Consider the following 17043-nt stretch of genomic DNA (forward strand, 5'->3'; position numbering starts at 1 on the left):
ATGTTTCCGAATGTTTTACGCAATATGGACTAGTTTTGGGAGCCATGGAATGCAGTTAGGAATTTTACAAACAAACAACATTTGCTAAATGATTCCGACGAGTATAACTTCTGATCCTGACCATCGGCTTCTGAATGTACGCTCCACATTTGCATCATATCAACGCGTACACTCTGTACTACAAGTCAGACATTCCAGCACAACAAATCCAATGAATCTCAAAATTCAATGGAATGTAAAACAATTCAGGACATGATGTGCGCTGCTGCATCCTCACATCTCGGAAATTAAACCGCACAGATGTTTTTTCCGCTTCTTTTTCGCACGATCCACTCATCTCCACGCCATGGGCTTGACTATCGCTGCATCCTGTGGGAAAAATAGGTCATCGGAGTGGAACAAACCGAACGCAGAATCTATCGTTGCGTGGGCAGAAATGTATCCATTCACGTAAATGCAGATCCTTGCGGTGGCAGCGCTCATTCGGTGCGCAGCAGAACTTGGCTGATGTCCCAAGCGCCACCATCTGACAGGCGATGTATCATGATGCCTATCGATGCTTGCATTTCTATTTTCCGCAAAATGGTTCCGCGGTTTTGTCAGCCTCCTGTGCATTTTCCCACCGGGTAACCATCCCTTCCCCCTGGCGCGGATTGGACTTCGTTCGCTACACTGCACGGAAACGTGGCTTGTCAATCAAAGTGAATGTCGGCCAAATGGAATTGTTGTATCACCAAACCTCACAATGGGCCCACTCTGAGCGTTATCTAGAATATACTGAAATTTGAAAGATCGCTACAAAAGCAATAAGCCGGCATTTCGATTAACTCCGCAATTATTTAACCATTCTTTTGCGTCCGACAAAACGCAAATCTGATCAGCCTTTTCCGATCACAATACCTACTGGATTAGTATGTTGGTGGGAGCTCGGTAGTGTAATACTGAAATTTGTTTGACAATGCATTTCAAATTGGAAGCAGAGGATTTTTTTTTCGGATTTGCGGAAGCCTCAGCGCTGATAGCAACTGATTCACTTCCCGGCGGGAACGCATTTCGTATTCCATTTGTTGGACCATTCATGTATTTATGTCAGCGGGATTTGAGTGCTGTTTCGCGTGCTCCCTTAGTGTGATGCTCGACATGTGTGTATGTTTTTTCCCCGGAAAAACTACAGCCCAAAAATTACACAAGATCCGTCCGATTGGAAATCGATTATCGGCGGAACTTGTACCGGTGGTGGTGAAACGCATCCGGACATCTGGTCGAATATTTCAGGTGAACCCTAAAATTTTCGCAAACACATTAAGTATGCGGATGGGATCGTGCATTCAAAGCGGTTTCAATTGTTGATTGCGCTCTCGTGCATTTTGAGTATGGTTTGGATTTTGAATGATACAGGATACTTTAGCCATGTATAAGCGCACTCGTGTGATGCATATTTTTACACGCGGATGTATGAAAAGTGGTGATAATTTAGGCTGGCGTTTATTGGTGATTTAACATGATCGAAGGGCTTCTCGTCGGCGTAATGGGCAGTGCGCACTCGGGAAAGTTGTTTTGATAACACTTAGCCGAAAATGGTTATTGAAATTGGGGTGTCTAGCAGGTGGTTCTCGATAGGTAACTAGTTGACGGAAGAGCTTTTCAATCGCTTCGAATTCTGATATAATCGCTGTTCTGATTTCAATTGTCAAATAATTTAATTTTGTGAGAGTCGAAACGAGAGTTTCTAGGGTTTCACAGTTTTCAAACAACTTTATTCACCTAAAATCCTAAAATTTCGAAAATGTTAATTTCACTGTAACGCTCTCAGCGGTCGATTCTAGGATGTTCTCACAGAAGATAGTTAAAAAGGTCTTTTCTTATTTTGGACATTTAAATCAGAAATTTCACGGGGTTATATATATGAATACTTCTAAAACGTGAAATTTGTCAAAATCAGAGGTTTCCAATCTTCACTTTCACTTTCGCAACCTTTTTAGTGACAATGAAATGCCCCACGGTTCCTGAGTGATACCGTGAATGAATTACGCATGTGTGAATAAAAATAGTTCTTTTCGAACAATTTTCACAGTAAATTTTTAAAAATTCATATCTCCATTTTAGTGAGTTCAACACAGCAACACTGTATGGTAAACTTCGATAAATTTAAAGAATTTTGGAATAAAAATATGTAAAAATATCTCGAAGGGGAAATATTTTGAGGTATAAAAAATTGTAATATTCTATTCTATTTTTAAGTGAGATTTCTCAACGGTGTATTTAATATGTAATTATTGTAACACAAACAAACAAACAAACAAACAAACAAACAAACAACAGCAACACAAGAAAGTAATACAGGTCGGACTCGATTATCCGGGATTCGATTATCCGAAATTTTAGACTCGGTTATCCGGAGTATTTTATTTTTGATTTTCGGTAATCTTGAATAATTTATATAATAATTCCATATTGAATAGCTAATATGGGTATCAAATGAAAGGGCTTGACTGGTAGAACACAGTTATTTATGAAAAATGCAAATCCAAAATGACCGCCACCACAAGATAGGAATATTTTGATGGTGTATTGTATTCTGTTAGTCAAATCATTTCATTTGATACCATTATTAAAAGGATTGCAAAAAATACATGGTCGACTTTTTGTGGCGGCGGCTTTTTCGAATTTATGTTGTTCATAGTGTAGTGTATTCTCTAAATCAAGTCTTTCAGCCATTTTTTAGCGGCGGCCAAATTGAATTTTTCAAGATCATGGTATACGCAGTTTTATAATGACAGTAGAGTTAAATGTATATTCCAAATTTCAGATCAATCATTCAACAGGAACGGGGTCAATTTTCTATTAATGTGAGACAACCCTACAAACACTCAAACATACATAGAAACAGATCAAGCTGAATGAAACCATTTAAAAAGTAATTAGTTGTTTGGGGACTGCGGCCATCCTGAAATTAGATTTTTCATTATCTGCTATGTTCTACTAGTCGAGAACTTTCTTCTTATACCCATATTGATGAGGTTTTGGAAAAACCTCCTGATGGCAGGCATTTTGGATTTAAATTTTTTATAAATAACTGTGTGTGTACTAGTCAATCCCTTTCATTTGATATACATATTGATGGGGTTCTGAGAAAATTTGTAATCCACCATTTTGTAGCGGTCACCATCTTTGATTTACATTTTCCATAAATAATGGGGTTCTACTAGTCAAGCCTTTTCATTCGATACCCATATTGATGGGATTTTGGGAAAACCCATATTAATGGGATTTTGAGAAAATATGTACATAGTTCGCCATTTTGTAGCGGCCGCCATCTTGGATTTTCAAGATCATGGAATACGCAGTTTTATAATGACACCAGAGATAGAGATGTGTTCCAAATTTCAGATCAAACGGTCAACAGGAAGGGGGTTAAATTTCGTTTTATTTTTATGACTCGATTATCCGGAGGATTCGATTATCCGGAGTGAAAAAAAATCAATACTCCGGATAATCGAGTCCGACCTGTATAAGCTACGTTTATGATTCCTTTCTTATGCTTCGATATAACGAATAAATCGATAAAACGTACAATTTTGAATGTAAAATGTACGTTATATCGAAGTTACCCTGTAGTTAGATTCAAAGAGTGTATCATTTTCTTTATTGTAATAGGTGCGTAGTAATGTTTCCTATCAATTGATTCATATCTATGCGAACTATCGAGAAATGACGGAGCTTAAATCGTAATATTTCTCTTCTCCTCTTATATTGCCCGAAGAACGAACGCATTTGATTCGCAGTGGTATATTAATATTGTAATCCTTCTTCGGATGTTTTCAAGAGGCTTCCAATTTGACAGTTCATTCGTCTCTAACATCGTCTTGTAATTCATCGTCGAACCTTATTGACATCACGGGTTGGAAAGCACACAAATGGGTGGAACAAATAAATGGGAAAATGGGGATGCTTACTGCAAACTGTTTACCGGATTATTTAACCCAAACCGAATTTTGAAATCATAATATGTAGCACTTTAAACCAATTTTACAGAATTTCCTATTTGATTGATAACAGAAAACTTCATAACCTATAGCAAAGGATGGTTTATTTTCTGTACGAACAAGGTAACTTTTATTTGTAATTTCAATCTAAAAATGATTTTGCTCCTCTCAAAAACTCCATCACCATATTTGATTCATGCACACAAGTTGTTTCTTTTACTTCGTTGTTGCCAACAATAGTCAGTGCAGTGCAAAAACATCAATAGTGTGTGCGTGTGAAAGAGTTTAATCGATTTAATCGAATCGATTTAATATTTAAACATACCTTATATAGTAATTTGATGTAACATGGATGTAGCTAGGATGAGCAGGGTCTATTTAGTATGTTTAAATCCGGTTACCCATAGTGCATAATATATAATATGATCATTCGAATAATTACGGATGTAGTAAGGACAAGAAAAAAATGGGGTAGGAGTGTTTAGATTGTTGCAAAGAATACAAAGTAAGTGATGAATCTCTGATTTTTAGATAGATTCAATAAATTTCATATTTTTTTTGCAAATTATTTTATATTTCGGTTTAAAAACAAATTCATGAGTAACGATGTGCATTAAAGTGCCACTGAAAATAATCATCTCAAATGGCCTGGCCGGGTAAGGGAATAAAAAGTGCCCCCAAACCAAATCACTAGCTGTATGACAAATATTGTAAAGGATATTAAATAAGAAATTTTGGTGGTTTATTTGAACCCCTATGTGGTTTGACGTAGGATCTATAGTGAAAAACGTACTTTTTCGTCATCCTCAATAGATCCGAGATAAAAATTTAAAAAAAATACTGAATGTACATCTTACCACGGTGTATTAAGAAAAAATATCGAAAAAATATCATCAAAAATTTTAGTACTAAAAAAAATATTTAAATTTTGAAATTATTTTTTTGGGATTTAGTGATTCAGTACTACTCTAATTCATATTTAAATGTGCTCTTACGGCTTTTCTAGATTGATAAATATTTTCAAGCTGTTTTTTTTCAAATATCTAATAATTAAAATAAAATAATAAAAAAAATAATACACAGTACAAAAAATTTTTATAGATTTTCTGACATTTCGAAATATTGAAAAAAAAATATCTTTGAGACATCAAATCCGATTTGTTTTTTTTATTTTAATCTTTCAATTGAAAACCACGAATACAATAAAACAATGGATTTAAAAAAATAAAAATAATAAAGCAGACGATGAAGAAAATTATTTTTGTGTCACACAATGCTCTTAAAAATTCAGGAAAAATTACGCCACATGTAGAAAAAACACACATACGAACGCATTTAAATAAAAATTTGAGCAGGAGTGTTGAGACCCCAGTTATTTTTTTTTTCAAAATTTCGAAATGCCAGAAAATCTAGAACATTTTTTCGTACTGTGTATTTTTTTTATTTTATTTTTATTATTAGATATTTGAAAAAAAAAACAATTTGAAGATATTTATCAATCTAGAAAAGCCGTAAGAGCACATCTAAATATGAATTAAAGTAGTACTGAATCTCTAAATCCCAAAAAATTTTTTTTCAGAATTTAAATATTTTTTTTAGTACTAAAATTTTTGATGAAATTTTTTTTTAAATTTTTATCTCGGATCTATTGAGGATGGCGTGAAATAAACGAAAAAGTACGTTTTTCACTATAGATCCTACGTCAAACCACATAGGGGTTCAAATAAACCACCAAAATTTCTTATTTAATATCCTTTACAATATTTGCTATACAGCTAGTGATTTGGTTTGGGGGCACTTTTTACTTCCTTACCCGGCCAGGCCCTTTACGAATGGGAATGTCATCGAACTCTCTTTGGCTCTTGGACAGTGAATTTTTTGAATTATTTCTGAAAGGTTGCAACTTAGTGTAAAACAAACATCCGTAAATTAAATATACAAAAAAGGAGGGGGTGTTTTGAGACAAAATAAGTTTTCAATATCAAATTTAATTTTGTAGCAAGTTTTTAGCAATGCTAATATTTAGTTTTCCCTGAAAATTCTATTGATTGTCAAACAAGTTTGTTGAACATTTTATCTCAATTAGGCAGTAGACTTTCGAGTTACGATTTTCTAAGGTAAAAGAAGCAATTAGTTTTAAAAAAATGTCAAAGAGTCTCGGTACTGCGGCCGGTTTGACTTTAAACTACTCCAAAGGGAAACAAGAATAAATGTAGTGTATTGCAAATACATAAAAAAGGCTATTTCGATATAATCGAGTGATACCTGACACCACTCTTCTAGCAATAGTACGCATGAAACAATTACACTTCACACCCGGTTTGTAAATGGTGTGCTTAGGTAGAAAATTTATTCTATTTAACTGAAGAAAAACAACGCTACGATCTCCCGAGGGTCTAGTTTCTGATATTTATTGTCTTATCTAGCCGCTAATGTAATTGCAACATTGTTCGAGGGGAATACGTTTCCTCGTTCAGACAAATAGTGCTGCCATGTCAATATATTAGGGAGTCAACAAATTCGGATTTCTCATCACGTCGTAAGCAGACGACTTTAAATAATAGATTGTACATCCCAAAGCATCCGAAAATGGGGACTCACCCTCCTAGAGGCTGTTATAACTCTTGAGGTGTTAATGCTGTGTCTAGTCCACCCCTTATTTCTCCTCGGGAGTAAAGTTTGAACACGTAAAAATCCGGACCAGGGATTCTTGTTGTGGATTGAAAATGCGTCTTATTTTCAGTGTAACATATATGCATTAGTTGTTTGGGACACGTGGACAACTTTAGGGAGAGTAGGGGATACTAAGATGTCCACCCTTGTCCACGAGGAGGGAGGAGGGGGTTGATGTCCACGTGGACACTTTAAATAAATATTTTTGAAAAATGCATTCAAATCTATATTCAATAATATAAACCAGGGTTTCTCAAAGTGGTCGATATTGACCCCTTGGGGTCTCAGGGGTCGACAAGATACAGTATAAGTTGTGTTACATGAACCAATTTGTTATAAGAATGACTAATACTTTAGTAGAAATATTAATGTTGTAATTTGTATTAATGATTATTAATTACACTTGATATTTACTGAATGTTATGCCTATAAGCATTTTGTATGAACGAGATGAAGATAAAAAAGGGGTCTCTTGCTCAAAATAGAATCCCAGATATACACATTGTTGAGACATGCACAGCTCTTATCTCACATAATGAAATGATTTTGATTGACAAACAAATGGCGAATTCGTTTTTAACCCTTACAATACGGCAGTGTGCTCCGTCGAAGTGCTACCACTATACGGAGTACTGCGGCTAAAAGTATGCATATCGCGCTGGTGTTATTCGCGTTGACGGTGGAATGGTTTCGACATCTGGATACAACATTAGTTTGCATGAGGCCCACTATTCTCTATCAGATTAGACGGCCCTAAGGCAGTTTTAAATTGCTAAATTTTTTTTTTTCCTAAAATATATTTTTTATTAAGGCACATGTGGCGTTAGCCTGACGGGGCCGGGAGTCCATTATTTTGACAATTTTTGTCTTACAACTATGTTAGTAATATGTAACCGATTACTCGCGGTTGGCTCGAGGTTAGTATTACAAGTGTTCTCATAATTGGTATGTTGCAGTCTTCGATGCTCTGTACGTGTGCCCGACACGAGATACTTCCTATTAGGATACAGCTGACCATTAATCAGCAACGCCCCCCTAGTCTGTACCCCATATCTAGCGTGGTGCGTCTTTCTCGACTCGAGGAATCCAGGATAGAATGGTCACTAGCCGGCGCAATCATCAGCTCGTGTAGAGTTGTCATGAGCGGTACAACATTTGGCTCTTGTTGAACGATCAGTGGACTGCACAACCTTCGGCCCGTGCATCTGTAAAGAGTGTGTGTATGTATTGCCGCGACTAAGTAAAAGTTTATCGATCGGATAGGAGGGATATGAAACGGGGACACAACGAAGGAAACATCATTAAACGTTGACATCGGCGTTTCTGAGGAACAGGTATAGATGAAGCAGAAGATCAGGATCCCGGCTACCTATGATATCCCGGACGGGGATATCCGATTGTCTGCCTTGTGCTCTCAGTGCTCTAGAGAGCTGAGAGCGAGCAGCATGGAACCGGATACACGACCAGACAACATGCTCGATGTCGTGGTAGCCATCGCCACAATCACAAAGATTGTTTGCTGCGAGCCCAATGCGATAGAGATGCGCGTTTAGGTTGTAGTGATTGGACATGAGCCGAGATATCACGCGAATGAAATCACGACCTACATTCAATCCCTTAAACCAAGCACTCGTCGAAACCTTAGGGATAATCGTGTGTAACCAACGACCGAACTCATCTCCACTCCACATGCGCTGCCAACTTACGAGCGTATACTGACGAGGAATGTGGAAAAATTCATTATAAGCAATTTGCCTTTCAAAAAGAGTGCCTTCTAAAGCGCCCATCTTAGCTAGCGAGTCCGCTTTCTCATTCCCCGGAATCGAGCAATGAGAGGGAACCCATGTTAAGGTAATCTTGAATAATTTTTCGACCAAAACACTCAATAGATGTCTTATTCTTGTTAGGAAATAAGATGAGCGTTTATCAACTTTCATTGAGCGGATTGCCTCTATTGAGCTGTGACTGTCTGAAAAAATAAAATAATGGTCGATGGGCAGTGTTTCAATGATCCCTAGAGCATAGTATATCGCACCCATTTCTGCGACATACACGGAACAAGGATCTTTGAGTTTGAAAGAGGCACTGTAATTTTCATTGAAGATGCCGAAGCCAGTGGACCCGTTTATGTATGAACCGTCAGTAAAGAACATTTTATCAGATCCAACTTTCCCATATTTTTCCGAAAATATCGACGGAATAACATTGGAGCGTAGGTGATCTGGTATTCCATGGATTTTTTGTCGCATGGACAGATCAAAAATTACAGAGGAATTGCAAAAGTATGGGAAGCAAACTTGGTTGGAGATGCATGGTGAAGGGTGCACGTCGTGGGTAAGGTACTCATGGTATAAAGACATAAAACTTGACTGAGGAGTCAGTTGTAGTAGATTTTCGAAGTTATCAATCACCAATGGATTCATGATCTTGCAACGGATGAGAAATCTGTAGGATAATTCTGTGAACCGAAGAGTAAGCGGGGGTACTCCTGCCAAAACTTCGAGACTCATCGTATGTGTCGAATGCAAACACCCCATGGCTATACGCAGGCAACGATATTGTATTCTCTCCAGCTTGAGAATATGAATCCTGGCAGCTGATCGGAAGCAAAAACTGCCATATTCTAACACTGACAATATCGTTGTTTTGTACAACTGAATGAGGTCTCCTGGATGGGCGCCCCACCATGTTCCGGTTATTGTTTGGAGAAAATTGATTCTTTGCTGGCATTTCTGTTTCAAATACGCAATGTGTCTCCCCCAGGTACACTTAGAATCAAAATATACACCCAGGTATTTGAAAAACATAGAGTGTTGGATCGTTTTGCCGGATAGGTGAAGCTGGAATTGGGCGGGTTCGTGCTTCCTAGAAAAAACGACCATTTCAGTTTTCTCCGTAGAGAATTCGATACCCAGCTTGAGGGCCCACGTGAACGGATTGTTCAGGGTATCTTGCAACGACTTTTGCAGAACGACGGGATTAGTACCCGTGATGGAAATAACTCCATCGTCTGCAAGTTGTCTCAGCGTGCAGTCTCTAGTTAGACAATCATCCATATCATTGACGTAAAAACTGTACAAGAGGGGGCTTAGGCAGGAGCCTTGCGGTAGGCCCATAAAACTGTAACGAGAAGATTTTGAGTTGTCATGAGAGAAATGCATGTGCTTTTCTGACAGTAAATTGTACAGGATTTACTGTGTACAATCATACTGTGTTTACTGATTTGTATGAAATTTTTTTCTTAGCGTTATTTACCTACTAGAAGTACGTTGTTCTGACCCTAATTTAAACTATTTTCTATGAATTTTCAGATATTCTCACCAAAACCTACCATTGCAATATAAAATTGTCTTTAGACATAATTTTAGAATGATATTTCTTCATTAATTGCAAGCAGAAGTGATTTTAATTTACATAGAGTACTAATTTGATTTGGGAAAAATAATTTTCTTTCATAGTTTTTATTTTCATTTCTTCTGCAAACCCATATTGTCATGCCTACTCCCCCATATGCCTACTTCATATTGTTTGATTACCTAAATCATGTAGTCCTGACGCTTACCTAACCATTTGTCGATGCATTTCTTGTTTGTTCCACAAATAATTACTATTATAATATAAATCATCATCAGACACAGTTTTCGTTCAATATGTTTATGCAATTTCGAAAAAAAACTCTTATTTCATCAAATAAAATAAATATTCGATACGTTCAAGTAAATTTTCATTCATAATTTTGATTTTGAAAGCATGTTTATTCCAGCTTAATGCCGTGTACGCGAATATATCCTTCAAAATCAGAATCCGAATTGAATTACGATTCCAATAATACAAAAGCAAAAGCCGCAGGTTTTCCTTTTTCATAGTTTTCATTTTTAGATTTTACAAAACAAAACTCGAAACCTGACAGTTCAGTATAGTAGTATTGGTGAATCCGAATGCGAACCCGTGAAACATCTCAGTGCAAACCCAACAGCATTCGGGTTGAACCTAATGCGAAACTAGGTTTAAACTGAGTGAAAAAAATACGTTTTGACAGCAGTTAGTTTGGAACTGGGGTTGAAACTGAACAACGAGATCGCTAAAAAGCACAACTGGGAAATGTCAAAACAGCAGCTTCTGTATACACTTGTGCTAATCAATGACAGTATTTAACTTGGTGAGCTTTTGTGAATTTTAATCAGTAAAACGTTTTTTTTTTCTTTAAGATAAGTGTTTTATAGATAAGATAACACCAAACTAAATGCCACTAATTAGTCTTGATTGGTCTCGATGGACGCCGATTTTGCCACATTTTGGTACGCTCCAAAATCCGTTGGCGTCGGTGGATAGATGGATAATTTGAGGGAATACGAACTAATGCAATTCAAATGCAATAATTGTAAGTAGAATTTCGAAAGAAAATGCTCGCTTCCGTGGCTGAGTTTGGAAATCTGAAGCCTTCCGAGTTCACGAATATTTTTTTTTCTAACAGTTAAAGTGTGAGTTTTCAGGCCATTAATGGTGTACTCGTATTAGGCCTACACGGGCCTCTGACAGCCAGACTCCTCGGGATGGGTACACTGAAATATGGAGTGGGATGTAGATAGATGGTTTCTCTGTGATTGCAAAGTATTTTGACGCAGATTCAAAGATATCTGCCGAGAAATAATCTTTGAAGTAGAACGTGTCGCATGTAAGGAAGAGCCAATATTTTCTGTAGGTAAATATTTTGTTTACTTCGTTAAATATAATTCTTCTTATAGATTGTCAAATGTTCTGGATAAGGAATTTTGTGACCTGAAAAATTTATTGCCGCTTGGGTTTTTTCCTGCGCCATTCCCAATGCGGAGAACGCACATTGGGTTGGTAATCCCGGACCCAGCAAGTGTGATAGAGACGAATGCTACGTAATGCGCTGAGCATGAGCCCTAAAGCTGCATCATATCCTACACCTTACGACATATTTTGTGCATCCATCATTGATTAGATTCCATATATAAATTTATACAGGTCTTTATTATTGGATTACATGGATTATATTTTGCATCAAAATCAAACGTAGTTCGACATAAAAACATCGTTTGTGAACATCGTTTTCACAAAAAAAGTTTCCTTTTAAAACTTTCCGAAAGAAGACGGAAGAGGTTTTGTGTTGCGCGAATGTCAACGGTCATTTTGAAATACTGTGGTTGGACATAGACACGTTTGAGGAAGGTGAATCAAGGACGATGGAAATCAATAACGAAGGTGAGCCGGTCTTTCCCGTGATCGAGAATATTCCACAGAGGGCGAGGTCACCATGGACAGAAGAAGTCGCTATGCGTAGTAGCATATTTTAGCATTAAATTGATGAACGCAAAATTTGTTTGCTTAAATTTCAATTTATACTGTTTTCGACTTAGAACTACGTCTTTCAGGAAGGGTGCCAAATCAGAAAACAGGTCACGTTTTTATGAAATAAAGTTAACGTTAATAACTATTTTCACTGTGTACGAATTCTCTTGATTTACGATACACAAAATTTGGTCCTGAAAAAAATACCTACATTTTAGGAAGTATGCTTGTATAGGAATTCCCCATAGTAATCTGGGAATGCTGCAGGAAAATTAACAGTGCGATTTGAAAAGAATAGAATTTTACTAGGTATATGATTTATCACATTTGTGTCCTATCAACTCGACGCAGCACGTGATCTTCAAAATGGTTGAAATTGACACAAATGACGCCGTTTATCAGAAACTGCAACAGCGGATATCAAATCATATTTTATGGTATTTTTCTTCAATTTAATGCCTCGAGCCCCCATAAAAGTAAACTTTATGTGCCATTCTCATGTCATTTAAATCATAACAGCATATTATTTCCTCCCTGTTGCAATGAAATCCATTAAAAACGTGAACGATAAAAGTGATGATGTCTAAACACCGGTACACAAGCTCAATCGATCCAAACATACATACACACGAAAACAGATATCCACAAACATTCACCTCTTCCCATCCCAACGATGCGATGCGCGATGGAAATCGAATCTAATTTGGTTTTATGATTTTTCGCTGTTGTTGTCGTTGTATTTCAGAGCATTGGCAACCGATCAGAAAAGTAGAGGGAAAGCGAGACGAGAGAGAAAAAAACACGATGCAGCATAATAAATCACCTGAGCGATATTGAACACTTCGGTTTCTTCGGCAGCGCGGGTCGTAAAACAAAAGGCCTAATCATGTGACACGAGCTTGAGCAAGATAAAATCCCATCGAAGATGACAGTTTTATTACCCTCCTCCATGGTTGCCGTGGTTCGGTGGAACGGAGTCATGGCGACCCGCCGCCGAGCGTGTACAGTAGTGCCATTTGCGGTGTAGCGGACGCCTTCCGGTGACCGTTCCGAACTAGAATCGCTGGGAAATGTTTTCACTGCCAACATGGATGGACGCGAAGATATACTGCGCGTGTGATAAGCGTCACTAATAGATATTGTGGTTCTGAGAAAGGTGCTCGTGTTCTCCCGCAATCGATGTTTATGCTGTTTTTCATCGGATTTTGTTGATTGCAGATTGGTCAGTTTATAAATCATCCTAGGGTCGTACAATGGTTCGATGAATTAAAAAAAAATCTTTTTATTTCATTCATTCATTCATTGGAGTTTCATTAGAATCAGCTTCCACGTCGCAAAAAGCTGTTTCTTATTTATTCGTAAAAAATCCTTCGGACCAACTACAAATATGTCAAATAATAGTTTTAAAGGTCATTGAAATCGTCCGACTTCTCGGCATAGAAACCGGTCATAGAAAGTTGTGCGAAATGATTGAGGAAACCCCCAGAAGTAGAGAGTGCAAATGAGAAAATACCGAATTGGCGGAGAGAAAAATTCGTCATGAAGTTATCAAAAATCATTCAGAATAAATGAAAAAAAAGTCCGATAATATATCCGAATAAACGAATTTGATCTTTCGATGCACAAAACAATCGTGAGTCAAATAGATAGAACTCAAGTCGTAATTGAAGCAGACATCGGAACACAAGGATGATCATCTCTCTGAAACAGTGTTGCTACACGTACAGATTTATCTGGAATGGTACAAAACAAAAATTCCTGTGCTGTGCAGGGTACAGATTTTCGTCGAAAAGTGCAGATTGGTACAGTTTTTTTCGGCGCGTGAATTTTTTTACATTTGAACAAAGCAATATTAAGGTTGTTAGCAATGAGGTACATATAGAGGTGGAGCAGTAGGCGAAGTATATCTGTATTGGCAAGTAGAACATCGTGTCGTAATTATTTGCATTCAATATGGAATGTAGGGAAGAGGGAGGCACGTTAGCGAGGGAGGTAAGATGACGAATCGGTAATTTGACCCGTTGTAATGAAGGTAGCGCCACCTACTTTTTACTGAAGATGCATCATAGCGAGGCCAAACTTTGTACTCGGAAACTCTGCCGAAAACGTTATCACAAAAAAGTGAAAAATAAAAATGGGAAAAATCGTGATTTTATTATTTTTTTCCGTTTTTTCAAATTTCATTATCCACTTTATGAGAAAAGTTAAAATTTCAAAATAATTTTATACATGATAAAGGTACTCTATTGTACATAATCTGTTTGTTTCCGGCGAGTTTCAATCATGATTTTTTTTCAGCTAATTTTTTTTTACTGAAAAAGTCGCTTGGGGCAAGTTGGCGAACTGCAACATTATGTTAATTTTTGGTTTTTTATTGCAGATGGATAGAACTTATGAGCGAAAAAGAGACCAATATTGGTCGGACACCAGTTTGGAGAATGTTATGAAAGCTATATAAGAAGGTTTGTCTGTTCTGGGTGCTTCAAAATAGTTCGGTGTGCCAGAACCAACTTTGAGACGCTATCGACGAAAATATCCAGACATGGAGGTTAGATTTTCAATTCAGCATTTGCGTTTCCATGTTCTTCATGCAAGATATATGAAATCTGTATCAATTTCAGGATACGTCGTGCAATAAAGGCCGCTTTAAAGCCACATTCAGGTCCAGCTTCGAAGAATTGCCTATTCGTTTGCGGTTAAAAATGGCATAGAGCACCCTTTCAAAGGAACATGCGCTGGACGGACATGGGTTGAAGTGTTCATGAAGGCTCATAAGCTATCTTTGAGAAAACCAGAAAATACCTCAGCGGCTCGATTAATGGCGTTCAATATAGAAAATTGTGACTTATTTTTCCGAACTTTGGGAGACATACGAGCTCAGTATCGTTTTCCTGCGTGTGACATTTAAGGCTAATTTAGACGATGCCAGTCAGCGCTCTAGTTGAAGTATCCAGTGAATAGAGAACAGACACTCTGTTTAAGTTAGAGGCCAATTACTTGTTCGATACTGGTACAAGTAACTTGAACAGAGTGTCTGTTCTCTGTTCACTGGATACTTCAACTAGAGCGCTGACTGGCATCGTCTAAATCAGCCTTTACAGTGTTCGGAGAGCCTTCGAAACATCCACTTCATAACGTCAAAATAATGAAACTTCGTTTTTTTCTATGATCGTGGGGGAGTGAAAATGGCACATGAAAATATCACCGTCTTTTTCGACGTAATTTCACAAATATTCACTGCACGCTATCACATTAGTCTAATATTCAGCGGGAACACTAAAAAAATGTACCTTTTCTAATTGATAAATTACTTCCTGAAAATAGCATTTTAACATTGATGCGGTGGGCAATCAAAGATAAACATAACGACTGACGTCACTATTTGAGAAATAGTTATGGCAACGCATGCTATGTCGCTCGAAACTCTACCATCTTCATTACTTTTTTTCCAGGACATGTTTTTGAGATGGTTTGGTGAAGTGAAGTTTTCTGGGAAGCCATTTTTATATCGCGTTTGTGGTAGTAAAGAGATCGTTTTTGTTGCACTTTCAATTCGTCGCATGTTCGGTTCTGTATTATAGTGCTCTCTCTCTCAGACACGGACATATTTCATCATGACGAACGGTTTGTTTGCCTTCGTCTAATACATCGAGTGCGGAGTTATTATGTCGTAGTGAGTGTATCACAATTGAAGGAATTACCGACATGGATGGGCTGAACATGCAGCAATGCCAGCTAAGTTTTCTTTTACCATATACACATACAGCTTTTTTCATACTAAATTGTATACATTTCTAAAGAGTTGGAATGTTGATTTGTTTAAGTACACTTCTCACATCATAGTAAACATTCCTTGAACTTGCATGTTTATAATTTGACAATCTATTGACGCTGCTCTCTCTCATGAACTCATAAACAGATCGGATGCTACAGAAGTTAACTTCTCCTTGCTCGCTGATGATGCGAGATAGTGATGGTGTTTTTCCACTCACCGATGTATATCGGATATCGAGTTAGAGAGGGTTGACTGTAGTACTAGTAATAGTAATAGTAATAGTAATAGTAATAGTAATAGTAATAGTAATAGTAATAGTAATAGTAATAGTAATAGTAATAGTAATAGTAATAGTAATAGTAATAGTAATAGTAATAGTAATAGTAATAGTAATAGTAATAGTAATAGTAATAGTAATAGTAATAGTAATAGTAATAGTAATAGTAATAGTAATAGTAATAGTAATAGTAATAGTAATAGTAATAGTAATAGTAATAGTAATAGTAATAGTAATAGTAATAGTAATAGTAATAGTAATAGTAATAGTAATAGTAATAGTAATAGTAATAGTAATAGTAATAGTAATAGTAATAGTAATAGTAATAGTAATAGTAATAGTAATAATAATAGTAATAGTAATAATAACTTGCGCCAGTAACACCGGCTGAGTGTATCCTATGGCTCACCTTCCCTACTAACACATTCCTAAATTCCCGAGGCATTTATGAGAGGTCGTAGAGTTCTCTGCATCTCTCTTAAGTAAATGTCGAACTAACGTTCCTCCCCTTTCCTCAGCAGTTGCAAGGACGTGGCCAGGACAATTCTTAACTGTTGGAGAAAGCATGCCTTCATCTAAGAGATATTACCAATCATCAGCAACGGATGTGGGCTAGTTTTTGACTTAACAGTTCTGAATTCGTACCACCTACGATATTGTGCAACTTGCTCAATGCTAATGCTAATGCTAATGGAATGGCAGCAGAAGAAACTATCAGAACGATGGACATCGGAAGGCAGATCATTTTAAGGATATTTGCGTCAGTTTTTTCGTGGAGCTGATCAAGCAAATGAGAAAAAAAAACTATTTTGGTAACACGACGCTCATGGCTGCGGAATCTTTTCTAATTTGACAAAGATTAATGTTGTGTTAGAGGCGTTTGCAGGGTTCTACGATGGGATTTGTAAACACGAAAAATAAATTCAATTTTTTAACATAACTTTTTTTCCGCGTTATTTTTTTGAAATTTGTTTGATATTTTTTAAATTTAAAATTACTGCTAATGTTTTACTCGT

This window comes from Toxorhynchites rutilus, chromosome 1, assembly GCF_029784135.1.
Source record: "Toxorhynchites rutilus septentrionalis strain SRP chromosome 1, ASM2978413v1, whole genome shotgun sequence".
Lineage (NCBI taxonomy): Eukaryota > Metazoa > Arthropoda > Insecta > Diptera > Culicidae > Toxorhynchites > Toxorhynchites rutilus.